The following is a 20,027-nucleotide window of genomic DNA, read 5'->3' as shown; positions in this document are numbered from 1 at the left end:
CACACTTCCCTGTTGCCTAATATCCACTTCCTGGATACCCCACTCAAAGGCTTTAGTTCCTAGATCAGTCTTCTTCTGTACCCTCAGGTGTCATTCCAGGTGACTTCAATAACCACAATGATGACGCTTCCAACAATGACCATTTCACTTACTGACCTATGGTCTAAGTTAGGTCATAATACTCCCATGATCATACCTTGGACCTTACCACCAAATGTTCATTGGCCCCACTATTCATATACACTCCAAATACAACCTCCTATCCAGGCAGCTCACTTGCTCAGGAACTTCCACCACAATTCCTAGACTTTATTTTGAGACCCAGTCAACTATCTGTTAGTCTCTACTGCCTTCACATCTTTTTTTCCCTAACCATAGCCCGTCAAAATCACTCAAACATCAAAACACACTCAAACATGCAGCAACATGGATGGACTTAGCGATTGTCATTCTAAGTAAAATAAGCCAGAAAGAGAAAGAAAAATACCATATGACATCACTTACATATGAAATATAAAAAAAAAGATGAACTTACTTACAAAACAGAAACAGACTCACAGACATAGAAAACAAACTTATGGTTACCAAGGTGGAAGCATGAGGGAAGGGATAAATTGGGAGTTGAAGATTAGCAGATACTAACTAATATATGTAAGACAGATAAATAACAAGTTCATACTGTATAGCACAGGGAATTATATTCAATATCTTGTAGTAACTTGTGGTGAAAAAGAATATGAAAACAAATATATGTATGTTCATGTATGATTGAAGTATCATGCTGTATACCAGAAATTAACACATTGTAAACTGACTATATTTCAATAAAAACATATACACAAAAATCAAATAAATAAAAAGCATCAAACCTCTAAAACTCAACAACAAAAAAACCAAAAAACCCAAGTCAAATATGGATTAAGGATTTGAACAGAAATTTCTCCAAAAAAGACATAAGAATGGCCAATAAGCACATGAAAAAAATGCCCCCAACATCACTAATCATTAGGGAAATCAACACTACTAACTATTAAGGTAGTCCAAGTCAAACCTACAATAAGATACTACCTTGCATCCATTAGTATGGTTACTATCAAAAAAAAAAAAAAAGAAAAAGAGAAAAGCAAGTGTTGGTGAGGATGGAGAAACTGGAATGCTTGTGCACTATTGGTAGAAATGTAAGATGGTAATGGCATAGCCACTATGGAAAACAGTAGAGCAAGCAGTTCCTCAAAAAATTAAAAATACTGTAGAATTACCATATAATCCAGCAATTCCACTTCTGGGTATATAACCAAAAATATTGAAAGCAGGGTCTTAAAGAACTATATGTATACCCATGTTCATAACAGCATTATTCACAATAGCTAAGATGTGGAAGCAACCCAAGTGTTCACCAATAAATAAAAAGATAAGCAAACTGTGGTATACACATACAATAGAATATTATTTAGAAAAGAAATGAAATTCTGCAGTATGCTACAACATTGATGAATCTTGAGGATGGTCAGTGAAAGAAGCCAATTACAAAAATACAAATACTGTATGATTCCACTTATATGAGGTACTTAGAGTAGTCAAAATCACAAAGGCAAAAAGTATAATGGTGGTTTCCAGGGGCTGAGGGAAGAATGGGAAGTTGTTGCTCAACAGATACAGAGTTTCAGTTTTACAAGACTAAAAGAGTTATGGGGATGAATGATGGTGATGGTTGCACAATAATGTATTTAATACCACTGAAATGTATACTTAAAAATGCTTAAGATGGCAACTTTTTTTTTAATTGAAGTATAGTTGATTTACAATGCTGTGTTAGTTTCTTGTGTATAACACAGTGATTTAGTTGTGTGTGTGTGTGTGTATATACATATATATATATATTCATATTCTTTTTCACTATGGACTATTACAAGGTTTTGAATATAGTTCCCTATACTATACAGCAGAACCTTGTTGTTTATCTATTTTACATACAGTAGTTAGTATCTGCAAATTCTGAACTCCTGATTTATCCCTCTCCATTCCCTTTCCCCTCTCTGGTAACCATAAGTTTGTTTTCTATGTCTATGAGGCTGTTTCTGTTTTATAGATAAGTTCATTTGTGCCATTTTTTTAGATTCCACATGTAAGTGATAACATGGTATTTTTCTTTCTCTTTCTGGCTTACTTTACTTAGAATGATGATCTCTAATTCCATCCATGTTGCAGCAAATAGCATTATTTTATTCTCTCTTATGGCTGAGTAGTATTCCATTGTATAAACAGACCACAACTTCTTTATCCAGTCATCTGTCAGTGGACATTTAGGTTGTTTCCCTGTCTTGGCTACTGTAAACAGTGCTGCTGTGAACCTTGGGGTGCATGTAAGATGGCAACCTTTATGTTATATGCATTTATAATTGAAAAAAAGAAAGAAAAGAAAATGAGAATTTACCATCTAATAAATATATTACAATGTGCTGATTGTATCAATTATCAGCAGTATCAAGTCATATTACTACAGAAGCCTATGAATGCTGGGGTAAAGGCCAGTGAACTGAGACTTAAGATATTAACTGTGGACAATGACTGACTCTCATTAAAATCTGTAGGATAAGGTGGCTTATAATAGACTTTCACTGTACATATATACACTAAACAACTCTGATAAAAACAAAAACAATCAACCTCCTTCTTTCCCTTTCCAAAATTCAGTTGGCAAAATCCCAGCTTTGGCACAGTTGAGTTCAACTCTCTCCAAACTGTCTCTATACTAAAAGAGCTAAATATCCTAGAGAACATTACCTGGCTAATTGCTTTAGCTTGAAAATTATCATTCTCCCAATACTTATGATTACCTTGCCACAAATGGGCATCAACCGGGCTTCTCATTCACCCCTTTCCTTAGCCAATGAGCCAACTTTCAATAAGAAAACAGAAATCTTTGCAGAACTCTATCTTCCCACTCCCAAAACAATATGCTTCCCTGTACCTGGAACACCCAGTTATAATGAAGAAGGTGTCCCCTCTCCCATCAAAAGCCACTCTCTCATTCTCTTTTCCTTCCATTCCTTCACTTTCACTCCCTCTCACCTGGAATGATCTCCTTCAGTTACATTAATATCTCTTTATCTCTCTCTCTCTCCCTCTCTACCCCCCAACATACACACACATACACACACACACACACTCAGTCAAACAACAAGTATTTATTTAACATCTACAATGTACCAATACTAAACTGGCTGAATAAGACAAAGTCCCTGTGTTTGTGGGTTTGCAGACTTATAGACTAGCAAGAGAAGCACACAAAGAAATAAGCAAACAAATATACAATGTCAAGTTCATAATGAAAATTAAAGAGTAGTACATGTGAATGCAGAAGGGACAGAGATGGGGATGGTACATAAGAGCTTACATACCTCAGGATAGGCTTCTCTGAGGAAGAGACACTTAAGACCTGAATGAAATGAGACAGTAAATCATAGTAATATCTGGAAGCACTGTTAAGCAGAGGGAGCAGTAAGTACAAATGTCCTAGATGAGAATTTTGGGGTGAACTGAACAGCAAAAAAGCCAAGAAGACAAAAGTTAAGTGAACAGGAGAAATGTGGTAGGAGACTAAGATTAGAGATGTACCCAGAACTCAGATTATGTAGGACTTTATATGTCACAATAGATTTTGAGAATTTTGAGCAGTGAGCTGATTTATGTTTTAAATAGACCACTCTAGCTGCAGAGAACTGACTTCAGGGGAGCAAAGAAAAAGCAGAGAGACTATTAAGAAGTTACTACAATAATTCATATGAGAACTAATGGTGGCCTAAATGTATTGCAATAGGCAAAGAGAAGTATTGCAATGGTAGATATTTTGAAGGTAGAGGCAAATGGCTTATTTAGAGGTTGAATACACAGTGTGAGAAAAAAGGAAAGATCAAGATGATCTCTAAATTTTTGGCCTGAGCTGAGAATATTGGGTGAATATAAACATGCTATAGTGTCTTCTATTCAAAGACACTCATACACACACACACCCCTCTTTACACCCACATCCTCCTCCAAACACCATTCATTTCTTTGTTCCCCTTCATAACACAGCTTTTCAAAAGAATTGTCTACTTACACTAGCTCCACTTCCTCGCCTTCTATTTGCCAACTACCACCCTACTATTTCACCAAAAGTAGTGTTGTTGAGACTATCAGTCACTTCCCTGTTGCCAAATCAAATGGTCACTATTGTGTCCTCACCCTACCCAACCTCTCAGCAGCATTCCACATAACTGATCTCTCTTCTCTTTCAAATGCTCTATTTTCTTGGCTTCTGCAGAAGCACATTCACCTGGCTTCCCTTCTTTCTATCTACCTGTATCTCCTTTGCAGGCTCTTCCTTCACTAGTTATCCACAACATATCCAATGCTAGGAACCTCCTTTCCTCATACACTACACTCTGCCCCAGATGAACATCCATTCCCATGGCTTTACAGATTATCTATATGTTGATGATGCCCAAGTTTCTATCTTTAGCCCAAAAGCTCTTTCAGACTAATAACCATCTGTTAGACAATTCACCTGCATTTCTCTTAAGGAACTTAAACCTGACAAGAACAAATGAAACTCTTGGATTTCACAGCATCTACCATGAATTTTAATTATATTCACTTACTTATTACACATTTCCCTCAATAAACAGTAAGATTCAAGAAAGAACACTATTTCTGTTGTGTTTACCAATGTATATCTAACAACTAAATAGGGCTCAGTGAGAGTAGACACCAAGATATACTAAACCCTTTGTGTCCCCAAAATATTCACATGCTAATAGGAGAGGCAGACATAAACCACAATGACAGTTTGACAGGGTAAGTGCCACTATGAATGGTAAGAGGAAGCACATGAGAGCTACATGAACCCAAAAGAAGGGGCCCTTACCAGCCCAGAAGTCAAGATTTTCTTAAGGTAAATTCAAAGTTTATTTTTGCAGGATAAAATAAATATAGCTCTTAAGTGCCTACTATTTTTTCTTTTCTTTTATATAATTATTTTCAAGCTTTATAATAACTCTTTAAGGTATGTATAAATATCTTCCATTTTATATATGAATATTAGAAAGATTAAAAACCAAGTAGTTAGTAAGTAGTAAACGAAAATTTGAACTGAAGTCAGTCTGGTGTTGAATCCCTCCCCCTTTCTTCCTCTTTTCCTCTTTGTGTGTGTGTGTGTGTGTGTGTGTGTGTGCACACGCGCGCGCACATTCTGTAGTTCAAGGTGTCACTAAAAAAATTCCTTTTATACTTGCCACCTACTATTTGTTTTGATGTTAAAGAAAACACTAAACTTCTTGACCCCAGTTTTCAGCATGGGGTCCAAATTACCAGTCTCTAAATCATACTCTTTCTAGCCCCCTCTTTTCCTTTAAGGATTGAGGCTCAGTTTTAAACTAGTCAGAAAGCAACCCTAGGCATTTCTCCCATGCTGCAGCATCTGACCATTTTTCATGGCTGAAAATACATTCAGGAACAACCACAGTAACATCTGTATGGCACTTCACAGTTTACAAAGCAGTTTCACACATTCATTATCTCATTTGATCTTCACCAACCCTATGAGGTGTTAAATTCCTATTTTACAGAGGCCAATGGAAATAAAATGCCTAACCTAGCTCCATCTGGTCTCTGGATTCTAGTCTGCCAGAAATTGAATTTAAGAAAATTGAGGGGTGCAAAAGGGGAGAACGAGAGCAAATGATTCATAGACAGCACTGAGTCACCCAAGTGGCCTAGAGCCAAGAGAAGTTAACAGGGATCAATTCTGTTTCCTTTCCAAGGTAATGAGTTTGGAAATGGCATAGTGACCTACCACATGGAACTGTTCTTTTTTCATTTCAGCAGTACCTAAAGTCTAGCCCAACAGATAGATAGAAAATACAACATAAGAAAACTCTTTGTACACTATATGTACATACAGGGTTAGAAGATAACACAGTATAAGAGAATAGATATCGCCTTTAGAGAAGTCTTGAGTTTAGCCCCCAGCTCTTCTACTTTCTTACTGAATCAAAAGGTTCCTCCTCAATGTGCAGACACTAACTACTATATGTTAAATAGATAAACAAGGTCCTACTGTATAGCACAGGGAACTATATTCAATACCTTTTAATGGCCTATAATGAAAAAGAATATTCAGTATAACTGAATAACTATGCTGTATACCAGAAATTAACACAACATTGTAAATCCACTATTCTTTAATTTTAAAAAATTCCATCCTGTGTTATCACAGTCCCTAATGCTTCTCTTTTATCACATATACTTATCACATGCGGTTTTAGATTCCCATACTCCTTGACTTGCATTGGAAGGCAGCAACTGAGTCCAATTTCCATTTTTGTAACCCCAACACCTGGCACCATAACTAACATAGACTAGATGATCCAGAGACTGTCTGGTGATGAATAGATGCCATATTCAAAGCTTTTTGTCTAGACAGTGAGTACCAGGATAACAACCATCTTATCTTCTTATCTCTGTTTCCCCTCTCACTCTCCTAGAGGACAGTGCTCAAGAAAAGTTTGCTGAGTAGAAACAAACCAACCCAAAAAGTTAGTCTTCAGAGGAAAATTAACCTAAATGATCCTCTTTCCCTGACTATAGTGTTTCCAGCACACCTACCTCTACCCACAAAATAACCCCTATCTTACCCAGTTCACTTTCTTCTTTAAAAGAGCACTATTCTTCACCCTCAGGACTTCTTCTCTCCCTCTATCCGACTACCACTATCCTCTTCTTCTTCCCTAGACTCACAGGTCTGCTTATTTACCTCCAGGTCCGCAAGGCTTCAGAGCTGCCAAAGAGTCTTCATTCCTCAAACAATGTCTGAGCCTCTGGACACTCTTGCTCTCCTCCCACTCTAGTTTGCAAGCGCTCTGCTTCCCACCTTGCTTACTCCCTATTGCCTGCTGATGCCCATCCACTAACCCCCAGGAAGGAGATGGGGGACAAATCTACAAAGAATGCTTATTTGAGGGCCCAAAGCAAGGCACAGAGGCAGTAAGAAGAGAGACTGCCACTTGGGGAAGATAAAATTTGTAGGCAAAAGCTGAAAGTAAGGGAGTTAGGGAGGAAACAGAGTATTTGGACCTCACAAACACTAGCAAAGGTCCTTGCAAACCAGTAACCTACTAATAATGGAAAAGTTTAACCAAAAAAATCTAAGAGGAAAAGAGAAGAAAGCCTAACCAAGAAAAGAAGGATCCAAAAGAGGGAAGGAAAAACTGGCTATGGAGAAGAAAGGATAAGGAAGGGAAGTATGAGGGGAGCAAGAAGAAGGGAGAAAGTGGGGATGGGAGAAAAGTTACGTAGGAAGCAGGACAGGAAAAATGATGAGAAGTAGGAAGTAGAAAGGAAAGTGGGGAGACAGAGATAAGGAGGTGGAGTCATAGAAAAACTGACTGGAAAAAAGAGGTCCAAAATAATCAAGGTAGGTTAGCATGAGACCTGACATGTGTTTCTTGGTCCCAGATGATCAAAAAGGAAAGAATTATAGTGATTAAGACATTACATAGCCCTCAAGGTCTATCATTAGCTTGGCAGAGTAAGGAGGAGGCTCCAGATAAGACAGCCAAGTTTAAAGCAGCTTTATGCCCAAGTATCCAAGAATTGAGCAGTCTGGAGAAAAACCATTAACATACCTTGACCTGCTTCTTCCCACCTCCACCTCCCTACTCAATATACCTACACTCAACACTAAAATAATCAGCATTTGCAACCCCTGCCTTGTCCTTTAAGTCACTGGGTCCTGAGCAGCCCAGCAAGATGCCATCCACAGGGCTACAAGACAGGATACCAGGATCTGCTTCCCAAGTTTGTCTGTCTCCTACAGTGTTGACAGAAGCATTTCTATAATCTGTTCTAGGGCTTTTACCAGCTCACCTGTCCAAAAACAGTCTAATAGCCTGGGAAAGCCAGAGTCACAAACAAAATGTCAAGCCCTTCATTGCACAGGTAAGGAAACTAAGGTCCACAGAGGCTGCCTGAACAGGACCAGTCTCCCGACCCTAGGTCTCCTATCTCTCAGTTTACTCCACCTCTTAGCGAGTCACTTATAATTCCCCTCCCCAGCACCCAAGAGAAAAGCCCTATGGTCCCAGAAGGCCAGCAGCTAATCCAAGGCAGATGAAAGGATCACCCTAGCCACCAAGCAGAAGGGTGCTTGCAAAGGAACAAGGCTCCTGTGGCAGAGCAAACTGCCCCCAAATCAGCTTCCCCTTCACACCCTTCCCTAGCCAGAGCTCTGATTCCAGTGCTGGCCTAATCCTGGGTGGGCTCATCTGAGGGTTCCACCCTAAATCCCTTCTCGCATTTAGGGTCTCTTAGGGGAAGAGATCCTAAATCTACCGGACCCGCGTCACCGGAAGCCAGCAGAAAAGCCCCCTCCCCAGCACCGCCCAGGATGGTAGCCTTACCTGGTGGAGGGAGTCGGCCCCGGCATCTCTGCCTACGGTTTTTGCCGCAGAGCCGCACCTCTATCACGCCTGGCGTGCCGTGCAACGCCCTGGCTCCACCCGTGCTGCTGCTCTACTCAGTTGGGGCCGGGCTCCCAGCAGCTCAGCTGCCCCAGCTCTGGCTCCGGGGTGCAGCACGCTCCCGCCCTCGCAGGGCGCAGCGAAGGCTCTGCTTTGGGGTTGGCGAAGCAGAAGGGGCGGGGAAATAAGGGAGGGAAGGAGGCGGGAGGAAACCGCGCTTCTCCTTTCTGCAAAGAAGCAGAAGCGCCGAGGGAAGGGGAGACAACTAACTACATTCCCATCTCCTCAGCTATTTTCTCCAAACTAGTCTTCAGCAGCGGGTAATCTCTCACTGAATCCAGTCTTTCCGGGGCTGTCAGAGCTTCCTGGGTGAGTCCCAGAGTCAAGGAAGAAAACCAGAGCTCCCTGTGCCTTAGTTTCTCCAGCTGGGTCTGAACTCCGGACTGCTCACCTCAAACCTAGCAATTCTAACAGATCAGGCCCCAGGAAAAGATCTCTTCCCACTCAACCACCGCCTCCAACACAGGTGTCAGGTTTTAATTCTAATGCCCCAGGGAAAACATCAGACGCTTAAAGGGGCTTCTAAGCAAAGAAAACTCAGCAGCAGCTACCATTTATTAAGTGCCATTGTGTACCAGGTGCTTTACAAAATTTTATGTCTATCTCAGCTTATGAAGTAGACACACTTCCAATTTATATACGTCAAAAGTGAGGTCCAGGAAGAATATGGCTTTGTACAATATGTATTTCTTAAACATATACTGTGAATCAGGCAATGTAATAGGCAATGTAATGGCCCCTGAGCAGAGCAACGTATTACAGAAAATTTATAACCCTGGCCCAGACCTCCTAAATGATAGTAGTGCCCCCCAATGACTGAAACTATTAAAAAAAAATTCACACATTTCCAAATGCTCCCTAAGAGGTAATACTACCCCTCTATGCCCTGCTCTTGAGAGATATGCCGGGAGTCAGATTATGTAGGGTCTCTTGCAGGTTATTACCAGGAGTTTGGGTTCTGTTCTAGGTTTTAGCAATAGGAAAGCTTTGGAAGGTTTTAGGCAGAATGAAAAGCTCTAATCTATATTTTTAAAGGATCACTGCTGAATGGAGAACAGAGGGGAGGGTTATGGAAACAAGAAAACAAATTAGTAGATTCTTTTCAGAGCTCCAAGCAAGAGAAGATGGCAATGACTTAGACTAGTAATTGGAAGAAGAAATGAAAAGAAACAAGCATTATTCTAAAGACACAGCTTGGAAGAAGCAGCAGCAGCAGAACTTGTTGAAAGACAGGAGGTGATGCCTCACACCAGTCAGAATGGCCATCATTCAAAAATCCACAAATGACAAATGCTGGAGAGGCTGTGGAGAAAGGGGAACCCTCCTACACTGCTGGTGGGAATGCAGTTTGGTGCAGCCACTATGGAAAACAGTGTGGAGATTCCTCAAAAGACTAGGAATAGACTTACCATATGACCCAGGAATCCCACTCCTGGGCTTGTATCCAGAAGGAAATCTACTTCAGGATGACACCTGCACTCCAATGTTCATAGCAGCACTATTTACAATAGCCAAAACATGGAAACAGCCTAAATGTCCATCAACAGGTGACTGGATAAAGAAGAGGTGGTATATTTATACAATGGAATACTACTCAGCCATAAAAACCGACAACATAATGCCATTTGCAGCAACATGGATGCTCCTGGAGAATGTCATTCTAAGTGAAGTAAGCCAGAAAGAGAAAGAAAAATACCATATGAGATTGCTCATATGTGGAATCTAAAAAACAAAAACAAACAAACAAACAAAAACAAAGCATAAATACAGGACAGAAATAGACTCATGGACAGAGAATACAGACTTGTGGTTACCAGGGGGGTAGAGGGTGGGAAGGGATAGACTGGGATTTCAAAATTGTAGAATAGATAAACAAGATTACACTGTATAGCACAGGGAAATATACACAAAATGTTATGATAAATCACAGAGAAAAAAATGTGACAATGAGTGTGTATATATCCATGAATGACTGAAAAATTGTGCTGAACACTGGAATTTGACACAACATTGTAAAATGATTATAAATCAATAAAAAATGTTTAAAAAAAAAAGAAAGAAAGACAGGAGGTGATGGATGAGAGAAGATAGTGACTTCCTCAAGACCTCACAGCTGGTAAATGGTTGAGTCATCCCAACTTTGGTCTGACTCTTAACTTGTGCTTTCTGTCATGTCAGTCATCTTTGTATCAACTGCCATATCCCTCTCCATACTGCCTGCCAAAGAGCAGGTAATCAGCATTATGTCTGATCAATGATTGACATGTGCTAGAGAGATTTTATGGTATTTAGCCATCTTCCCTGACAGATGTCTACACCTCCATTCAATGTATCCAAAGTAATCTAATTATAGAAGAATGTAGGGAAAGAACTCCATGAGGACAGAAAGAGCTCTTCTGTTAAGTATCTTTCATCCTTCCCAGACCCTGAGTACTTGTGCTATTCTAACTACCAGAAGTCTCAAATTTGGTGGAGATAGGGAATTTCTTGAAGACTCTCCTCCCAATATAGAGAGAACCGCTCAATAATATAATATAGAGTAGGGTATCTGCTGCACATGAGAAATCAGCTTCAAAGTAGTTTTAGGATGTTCTTTTGACCTTTCACCCTTATCCTTCATCTCAGTTTATGAATAAGATAAGATCAAGAAAGAGTCCTCAACCTTGGTCAGTTTTTCAAAATAATGATGAATAACCAAATTATAGCATCTGCTCTTATCCAACTTCCCAACCCATCCAGCAGCCCCTCTTACAGATAGGCTCTGCTGGAACACATGCAGGAACAGAAAGCTCCCTTGCAACTTGCACTATGAGACAGTGCTTCCTAATATTCAGCCAGGTGCCCCTCTGTAAACTTCCAATTCTGCCTCCTGGAGCACTCAGAAAACATCCTTCAATGCCAAGTGATATTAAAGGTCTTCAGATATGTGTACATGCACATCTATCAAGGCCATGCACTTTTTCTCTTCTCTAGGATAAATATTTTCAGTTCTCTTTAATACTTTGTTCATTCAATAACTATTTAAGCATCTTATACAAGCCACCAGAGACAGACACATCATCAAACAGGACCACACCCTCAGTGAGTTTATGGTAGTTCTAGTATGATGGTTTTCAACTCCCACTGTGCATCAAAATTACCTGGGAAGCTTTAAGAATATATAGTGAAGTCCTAGCAGAGACTATGACTCAATTGTTCTGGGATGTAGCCTAAGCAACATATCTTTAAGGATATAACTACAGTTATATATAAGTGTCTATCAGAGGACTAATATTATCTGACTTGAAGACTTACTATAAAGCTACAGCAATAGGAAAGTTACATGTAAATCAATGAAATTAGAAGACTCCCTTATACACAAAAATAAACTCAAAATGGCTTAAAGACTTAAACATAAGACAAGACATGATAAGCCTCCTAGAAGAAAACATAAGCAAAACATTCTTTGACATAAATCTTAGCAATGTTCTTCTAGGGCAGTCTATGCAGGCAATAGAAATAAAAGCAAAAATAAGCAAATGGAATCTAATTAAATTTATAAGCTTTTGCACAGCAAAGGAAACTATAAACAAAACAAAAAGACAACCTATGGAATGGGGAAAAATATTCGCAAATGATGTGACTGATAAGGGCTTAATTACCAGAATATACAAACAATTCATACAACTTAATTAAAAAAAAATCCAAAAATGGGAAGAAGAACTAAACAAGCAATTCTCCAAGACATATAAAAGGCCAATAGGCACATGAAAAAATGTTCAATATGGCTAATTATCAGAGAAATGCAAATCAAAACTACAGTGAGGTATCACCTCATACCAGTCAGAATCGCCATCATTCAAAAGTCCACAAATGACAAATGCTGGAGAGGCTGTGGAGAAAAGGGAACCCTCCTACATTGTTGGTGGGAATGTAATTTGGCGCAGCCACTATGGAAAACAGTATGGAGATTCCTCAAAAAACTAAAACTAGACTTACCATATGAGCCATCAATCCCCCTCCTGGGCATATATCCTGAGGGACTTCTAATTTGAAGAGATACATGCACTCCAATTTTCATAGCAGCACTCTTTACAATAGCCAAGACAGGGAAACAACCTAAATGTCCACTGACAGATTACTGGATACAGAAGTTGTGGTATATTTACACAATGGAATACTACTCAGCCATGAAAAAGAATAAAATAATGCCATTTGCAGCAACATAGATGGACCTGGAGATCATCATTCTAAGTGAAGTAAGCCAGAAAGAGAAAGAAAAATATCACATGATATCACTCATACGTGGAATCTAAAAAAAAAAAAGAAGGTACTAGTGAACTTAGCTACAAAACAGAAACAGAATCACTGACATAGTAAACAAACTTATGGTTACTGGGGAGAAAGGAGATGGGAAGGGATATATTGGGAGCTCGAGATTTGCAAATATTAACTACTATATATAAAATAGATAAACAACTAGTTTTTTCTGTATAGCACAGAGAACTATGTCTAATATCTTGTAGTAACCTATAATGAAAAAGAATATGAAGAATATATGTATGTATATGCATGACTGAAACATTATGCTGTGCACCAGAAATTGACATACTGTAAACTGAATATACTTCAATAAAAAGAAATAATAAGAAAACAAACAACCCAGTCAAAAAATGGACAAAAGATCTGAACAGATACCTCACCAAAGAAGATACAGAGATGGCAAAAAAACCACATGAAAAGGTAATCAACATCATATGCGATTAGGGACTTGCAAATTAAAACAACAATGAAATACCAATACATACATCCCAGAATGGCTAAAACCAAAAACACTGATAACACCAAATGTTGGTGAGAGTGTGGAGCAACAAGAATTCTCATTCACTGCTGAGGGAATGTAAAACAGTACAGCCACTTTGAGAGTTTGGCAGTTTCTTACAAAGCTAAAGTTGGCGTAAATACCATACAATCTAGCAGTTGCACTCCTAGATATTTATCAAAATGAGTTGAAAATTTATGTCTACATAAAAACCTCTCCACAAATATTTACTGCAGCCTTATTCATCATTGTCAAAATTCAGAAGTAATCAAGATATCCTTCAATAGATAAAGAGATAAATATTTACACAGTAGCATATTATTCAATGAACTATCAAGCCAAAAAAAGACCTAGAAAAAACCCTAAATGTATACTGCTAAGTAAAAAAAAAGTCTAAAAAGATTGATTCCAACTATATAATATCCTGAAAAGGAAAAACTATAGAAGCAGCAAAAAAAATCAGTGGTTGCCGGGGGTTCAGAGAAGGTGAGGGTAAAGTTGAACAGGTGAAACACAGGCATTTTAAAAGTAGGGGAACTATTCTGTATGACACTATAATGGTGGATACTTGACATTATGCACTTGTCAAAACCCACAGACCTGTACAACACAATGAGTGAAACTTAATATAAACTATAGGCTTTAGTTAATAATGATCTATCAATATTGGTTATCAATTGTACCCTCTAATGCAAGATGTTAATAATAGAGGAAGTGCTGGGGAGAGTGGGAGAGAGGGAGTATACAGGAAGTCTTATATACTTCCTGGTCAATTTTCTATAAGCTTAAAACTGCTCTAAAAATAAAGTCTATTATAAAATTTTAAATGAAGAAAAAATATCAAGCAAAAGAAGAAGACATACAAGATAAAGCTCATTTATCATGCCTGGTTCTCTATAGGAAATGTGATACTCTGAGTTTAGTCTAAACTCTGGAACATAGTTAACTATCACCTCCATTAACTATACTTAGTACTTCCAATAATTCAGTCCAAAGCTGCATTAGCTTTTTAGCCACTGCACTGCCTTTGGCTGACATTGGGCTTAGGTAGCCAAAACCACAATTTTCATAAGAAGAACATCATGCTAGGGCTCCCTAGACTGCCCATATGTTGCCATTTCTTTGAGACTTAAAATGTAGAACTTCACTGTTAACCTCCTTATATTTCATCTTGTTGGCTTCAACACAAGTGCTTTCATGCTCTCTCACTCTGCCTGCACCATCTAGCATAGTAGTACTTCCTTCCAGTCTTTATCACCTGCAAAACTGGTAAGTATGCTATTTCTTCAAACATTTATCAAACATCTACCATGTGCCCTTGTCCATACTAGGTTACAAGGATTAAAGATGACCTAGAAATGGCCTCTGTCTCCAGAAATCACCACTAATAAGGGAGGCTGGCATGTATAAAACTGTAAAAAGTACTGTACTAGAAAAATGAATAAACAAAATAAACAGGATAAGGTAGAAGAAACTACAAAATATGTACCACTCAGTATAAGGCAGGGCTACTAATGTCTTCAGCAAGAAAGATCAAATTCAAGCATCTTCTATTTTAGATTTCAGTTCTCAAAAACTAGATGCTGGTTTGATTATAGAAGGCTGACCAGCTGGCTCACACACTCTTTCAATGTTGGGTACAGCTGTAGAAAGTGTGGTTAACTATGGCTCCCTCTGAGGAAATGCAAGGCTCATGAAATTGAGGCATATTAGTAAGAAGACAGCATTTTATTTATTACTGAGGGTTAATAGGTTAATCAAGGAAGAAACTACAGCTAAAGAAATGAAAAAGTAGTATAAAATGAGGTAGAAAGGGCTTTAAGAGATGAAATTGTACATTCAATGAAAGAAAATAAATTCTACAGATATCAAATAACTTGCCCAAGTTTACCCAAGTTAGCAGTTAAATTGTTTTAAGTGCAATTATTACTTGCATTTATATAGTCCTTTGGTTTTACAAAGTAAATAATTTACAAATGATTCTTCCAAGCCATGGACTCTGACCAGCAATGTTTTGTCTACGTGCTCATTTCAGGCCTAACTTGGCCCTTTCAGGTCCCTCACGTGACTTCTATAAGCATATGAGTTTGCAACCACTGTTAACACTATATAAAGTCTACTGATTAGTAATAATTAACAAATTTTGTTTAGACTCTACAGGTTTTAACCAATAGTGCCTATAGAATTTGAAAATGATTGTTTTCATTTGATTCTTCTGCAACTACAAATAATTTTAAGAATAATATATTTATTGATTGAGAATTACAGCCTGTGGTATCACCAGTTAAATGTAGGAAAGAATCAGTCACCAATGATGATTTTAGCTATACTAAAATAGTCAACTAATATATCATTCTTTCTTGTAATCAGATGGCAGGGCTAGTTGTCTATTAAGAACTATGAAATGAGATGGAGTATGAAATAAATAAATAACAATATTAGCTTACCAAAACACTTCAAGAAAAGAAATAAGCAATGGAGCGATAGAAATCGTGGGGGCGGGGGTGCAAAATCTATTCAGTGGCAGTCAGTTACAAAGCAACTAAATTAAAACATACTTGAAGTTCAAACAAGCCAAAAAATGTACAGAGAAGGGAGATATCGATTACATCCGTAGAGCTGGGGGAAGTTTTGTGGAGGAAACAGTATTTGGGTTGGATATTGAAAAAGGAGTAGAATATTCATAGATAGAGGTACTGAGATTGAGGGAAAAGGAGAATTCCCTTGAGAGAATCACAAAAGCAAAAGCCCAAAGGAGGAAAAAGCATGAGCTCTGTTTAGGAAATAGTAAATGATCTAGTCATTCAAGAAACAGCGAATAATCTCATCATTCATTCAGCATTTACTGAACTTGGTCTACATGCCAGACACAGTACTGTCTTGAAGGGTGAAACAAGAGGAGACCTACTTCTTACTTTCAAGAAACAAAGCATTTTTAAAGACAATAGAAGACAAAGCTGTGACACTGACAGCCAGACTTCACAGGTCCAAAATCTGTTCCTTTTGCATTTGTCCCCTTTTTCAATAAATGGCAATTCCACTCTTCCAGCTACTTAAGCCAAAAATCTGATTTGTCTTTGACTCTGCTTTTTCTATGACCTTTAGATCAACTCCATCAGCAAATCCTACCAACTCTATCTTCAAAATATATCTATAATCCAATCATTTCTCATCACATTTACTGCTACTACCTTGGTCCAAACAACCAGCAACTTTTACCTGGAACAGTGGTACTCAATATTTGGAGGGTAGGGGGAGAAATTTTGCTCCAAAGGATAACTTTGGCAATGTCTAGAGAAATTTCTGTTGAAATAATTGGGGAGGTACTACTGGCATCTAACAGTTAGAGGTCAGAAATGCTACTAAACATCCTATAATACACAGGACAGCCCATCACAAGAAAAAATTATCTGGTCCAATATGTTAACAGTGTCACCGTGGAGAAACTATGACTTATAGAGTATTGCAATAGACTCTTAGATCCACTCTTGCCTTCCAGAATGATCCTTTTATAATGTAAATCTCAGATCGAACCAGTCTCTTCTCATAATCTTCCAGTGGCTTCCCAAATCACTCAGTGTAAAAGCTGAAGTCCCTATGAAGACCTACAAGGCCATACATGATCTTACTTCCATCCTCCTCCTGCACCCCTACTTACCCTGCTACATCTCTGACCTGGTCTCCTAATTCTTCCTCCTTCACTCAGTCTACTCCAAGCATAATGGCTTCCACCAACAGGCTATGTACACTTCTACCTCTGGGCTTTTGTACCTATGGTCATTCTGCCTAAAAACACATTTTCCCCCAAATATCTATATAACTTGTTTCCTAGCTTCCTGTAGGTCTCTACTCAAAGGTCACTTAATCAGAGGTCTTCCCTGATCACTCTTCATATAAAACAACAAAAAGCTCTCTTCACTCCATCTCAGCACTCTTTATTCTCTTCTATCCTGCTTTATTTGTATCCACAGCACTCATCATCAACCAACATATTTATCTGCTTACTGGCTGACTCCTTCCAATAGAACATATGCCCTACAAACAAAAACTTTTCCTTTATCTCCAGAATTAAGAACTATTCCTTGCACACAGTAGGAAACTGATAAGTAATAGCTGAATGAACGAACAAGTGAATGAATAAAGAGAGCTGAATAGACCACTCAGGAAGAAATCAGAGAGAACCACAAATACAACAAAAGAAATCTGAAATGTAATCTTAGAATTGGCCTAAAGAAGTGATTGCCCAAGAGTAATTATCTTGTCATCATGTCATACAAATGACCTTGTGTTCTCTACTAAATAGACAGTAATGAGAAATTCTATTTTGTATTAATATAAGAACATTATAATAATCAGACATGTCCAATAATGAAATAGATAATCTTTAACGTCTTAACACCCCAACCAACCTCTCAGTAGGGAGGATGTAGTAACAATATACACTCCTATAATTTTCCCCTCTGCTTATCCTTCTGGACTCAGTTCCAATGTCACCATCTCTACAAAGAATCCCTCAAACAGTATTAGTCACCCCTAACTTTATAACCCTCAGAGCAGTCTTTCCACTTATCCCAATTTACTAAAAGTGTTTGTTAATATATTGCTATGGAACCCCCCCACCTCTAAAACTCATACGTTGAAGATCTAATCCCTCCAGTGACAGTAAGTAATAATGAGAAGCTTCTAAGAATTCTGGGGGGAAGGGTGCTTTAATTATAAAATAAGACTCAGGAGAAGCACTAGTTCTCCCTTTCCTCCTTTCTTCTTCCTCAAACATTCTTCCTGGAACTACAGTAGCCATCTTCTAACTACAAGGTCATAAGCACAACAGTTGAAAGCAAACACTCTAAGGCTACAGAATGGAAAAACAGAAAGAGCCTGGGTTCCAAATGGTATTGTGAGCATCTGAACTCATGCCAGCAACCATCCACTTCCCTCCAAACTTCTTGTTAAGTGAAGAAAGTTAATCCCTACACTTAAAGTCATTGTTAGGTTTTCTACCACTTACATTTGAAGACATCTCTAGTTAATACAAACAAGACACATACTAGAGAATCAAGAGGAAGAGGAGTCTTACTAGTCTCAATCCTCTATTCCTTATCAGCCACTGGTCCCTAACCATAAATGAATTCCTCTTATTAGCATAAGATTGGAGATGGTCTAGCAAATTTAAAACACACAGAGTAGATATGAAAGGAGAACTGAAGAGTCCCAGAAGTCAGGCAATCACTCTCCCTAATAAGTCCTTACTTTTATAAGATAACAGTATAATCCTGTCTTCTTCAAAAATAGCTTTCAGGTTGTTTGCACAAATAAAGATAGAGACAGACATACAGACATCTTAGGACAATGGTAATCATCAATGGGATACAGATCATAAAGTAGAAGAAAATCACAGCAAGTACCAAAACCCACATTAAAGGTAGCTATTGCAATTTGTGACCAAATTTTGCTCTATGCATCCTGAAAGCCAAACCAAAATCAAAAAGAAGAGAATGAAGTTCAAAGTACTAACTCTTACTGTCTGATGGAAGAAGTATTTCAGTTCTGTTAAGGGACAACCATTATCAGATAAAACAGGGGTTAGAAAATTTTTTCTGCAAAACATCAGATAGTAAATATTTTAGGCTTTGCAGGCCATTTCATTGCTGTCTCAACTACTCGACAACTGCGTAGTACAAAAGCAGCCATAGACAAATATGTAAACAAATGAATATGGCTGTATTCCAATAAAACTTTATTTACAAAAACAGTGAATGGGCCAGATCTGTCCTACAGGCTACAGTTTGCTGACCCCTAAGTCAGAGGATTGTTGGATGTAAGCACCAGACTATTTCTGGCAGTGGGGGAATTTGACCTGAGTGCAACAGCATCAATGCCTTTTTAGTGCCAGGACCTCAACCTTGCAGGTGATGCTACCAAAGAGAGAAAGTTTTCTCCCCATTACTTTCTCTCTCATGTCATTAAGTCCTAAATCCAAGTGTGGTGTAGGAGCATGGTATTGATGAAACGTAGGTCACTCACTGCCTATGCTCTGGAAGCAGGGGAGTTTGAGAAGCAAGTATCTAAGTTTTTATCTCCTTTTAGCAACTTTGCCACCAAGAAGACTCATAAAATGGGGGACATATAAAAGACCTAAACAGACATTTTCCCAAAGAAATACAGATGGCCAAAAGGCACGTGAAGATGCTCAAATCATTAATCATCAGAGGAATGCAAATTAAAATCATAATGATATATTGCCTCACACCTGTTGCAATGGCTATCCTCAAATAACAAATGTTGACAAAGATGTGGAGAGAAGAGAATTCTTGTATACTGTTGGTGGGAATGAAAACTGGTGCAGCCACTATGGAAAACAGTATGGCAGTTTCTTAAAAAACTATAAACAGAACTACCATAGATCAACAACTCCATTTCTGGGTATATATCTGAAAAAAATGGAAACACTAATTCAAAAAGATAATGCTCCCCTATTTTCAAAGCAGCATTATTTACAATTGCCCAGATATGGAAGCACCCTAAGCGTCCAGCAACAAGATATAGTATGTGGTATCTCTATAATATATGACAATCTCTAACATTTTTGCAATTCTTTACAATCAACAAAGCATAGTCATGCCCATCATCCAATGTAATTCTTACATACAATCCTGTGAGATTTC

General features: G+C 38.3%; 1 protein-coding gene across 5 annotated transcripts in view; it reads right to left on the bottom strand.

The window, feature by feature from the left end:
- PAK1 (p21 (RAC1) activated kinase 1) overlaps positions 1–20,027 on the bottom strand; it is a 127,212-nt gene that overhangs the window by 64,424 nt on the left and 42,761 nt on the right. The window contains exon 1 of one of the 5 annotated variants that reach the window (XM_015247450.3): positions 8,442–8,647. The exons of 3 other annotated variants lie outside the window; for them this stretch is intronic. The gene's annotated coding sequence lies outside the window, so the exon portion shown is untranslated. Of the gene's footprint in view, positions 1–8,441; positions 8,648–20,027 lie in introns of those variants that run through there. One more of the 5 variants, XM_006213639.4, reaches the window with a different exon arrangement.

The sequence above is a fragment of the Vicugna pacos genome, chromosome 10 (genome assembly GCF_048564905.1).
Source record: "Vicugna pacos chromosome 10, VicPac4, whole genome shotgun sequence".
Classification (NCBI taxonomy): Eukaryota; Metazoa; Chordata; class Mammalia; order Artiodactyla; family Camelidae; genus Vicugna; species Vicugna pacos.
Note: the sequence above shows the minus strand (reverse complement) of the source record. Positions and strands in the feature narration are given on the sequence as shown.